The following is a 1,575-nucleotide window of genomic DNA, read 5'->3' as shown; positions in this document are numbered from 1 at the left end:
CCGCCCGCCTCCGCCTCCGCCTCCGCCGCCTCCGCCTCCGCCTCCGCCACCTCCGCCCCGCCACCTCCGCCTCCGCCTCCGCCGCCCCCGCCCACACGTCTGGTACGACAGGTGGCCCGAAGCCGCGCTGCTGCCGCCGGCGCCGGAGACCTCAGCCCCCTCACCGGAGGTCCCCTCACCCTTGGCCCCGGCAGTCGCCACCTCCGCAGTCGGACTCTCCGCCATCGCCGCTGCCCCGCTCAGCTTCCGCTTCTGCGACTCTATGCAGACGAGTCCAGGAGTCTGCTGGCCAGACCGGCCTCTCCTTGGATTTTCAAAGTCTTTTTTAAGTTCTTCTATGAATTCGTTTTGGGCAGGTGACCATTTGACCTTATTCTTTGGGCAGGAGGGGATTTTTTGCTTCAATATGCTCCTCTAAAGATGAAACCCGTTCTTCTCTATTCCCACAATAGTTCTCTGTGGTTGGATTCTTTCTCCTCTGCCTGTGAATTTTTGTAGCAATAGCTTCCTTTGGGTAATCACCTCTAGCCCTGGGGTAGGGGATGGTGCCTCTGGCCCCAGCTCTTAGTTCTCCCCCCTGGCCTGGAACCAAAGCCAAACCTGCAGCCTCCTGTCAGTGCCCACAGCCAGGGGCCTTCTGTGCCACTGCTTCTGCGCTCACCAGGTGGGCGTGGCCGGTTCCTTCTCGCCCCCTCAGCTCTCTGCGTCACAGCTGGCTCTGGCCTTCTTTGTCAGCAGAGGTTCCTTTGATCTTCCTGGCTCAGAAGCTCTACTGCGCTCACAATTTGAGGGGTAAAGGTTCTTGGAGCTGGGGCCGAGGCAGCCTCCCAAATCAGCTAACCCCAGGGTTTGTGGCTTGTTGTTTAAGCAGCTTGCAGCTTGTGTTAACACAGCCCCTAGCCTTGAGGGGTTTAGTCTTCACAGGGGCCAATTCCATCGGGAAATGTTCTTCTCATCTTCTGGAATTGTCCCAGGAAGATTCCTGGTGTGCCTCTATTCTGATTTATTTTACTGGCACTTTGTTTGCCCTAAGGTACTAGTTTGTCTCTTTTGAGGGGAAAATCTTGAGAGCTTGGAATTTTCTGACCTACTCCACCATCTTCCCAGAATCCTCTCTGCTAATTCTAACTTTGAAGGAGGCATTTTCCCCTGTTAGCCTTTGTACTTTCTTTTCCATAAGCTTTTGAGTTTTAAATTTTTCTCCCCTTCCCTCTCCCCTCCCTTCCCCAGATAGCGCACAACTGATATAGGCTACACATATACTTTCCTATTGAACATATTTTCACACTAGTGATGTTGTAAGGAACACTTAGAACCAGTAGGAAGAACCACCAGACAGAAAAACAAAATAAAACAGAACAAAAAAAGAGCAAATAGTACGCTTCAATCTGCATTCAAGCTCTACAGTTCTTTCTTTAGATGTGGAGAGCATTTTCCCTCATGAGACCTTTGGAGATGTCTTCGATTCTTGCATTGCTGAGAAGGTCTAAGTCTATCAACTTTAGTCATCACCCAACATGGCTGTCACTCTGTAAAGTGTTCTCTTGGTTCTGCTCACTTCACTCAGCATCAGTG

The 1,575-nt window shown here is 52.0% G+C and overlaps 1 pseudogene; it reads right to left on the bottom strand.

Annotated features, from left to right (window-relative positions):
- The window catches only part of LOC110204025 (ubiquitin-conjugating enzyme E2 Z pseudogene), a 1,831-nt pseudogene extending 1,606 nt beyond the window's left edge, over positions 1–225 (bottom strand).
- Positions 226–1,575: the final 1,350 nt, after the last annotated feature.

This window comes from Phascolarctos cinereus, unplaced genomic scaffold, assembly GCF_003287225.1.
Source record: "Phascolarctos cinereus isolate Bilbo 61053 unplaced genomic scaffold, phaCin_HiC Scaffold_8;HRSCAF=390, whole genome shotgun sequence".
Lineage (NCBI taxonomy): Eukaryota > Metazoa > Chordata > Mammalia > Diprotodontia > Phascolarctidae > Phascolarctos > Phascolarctos cinereus.
This window is presented reverse-complemented; position numbering and strand designations above follow the sequence as displayed.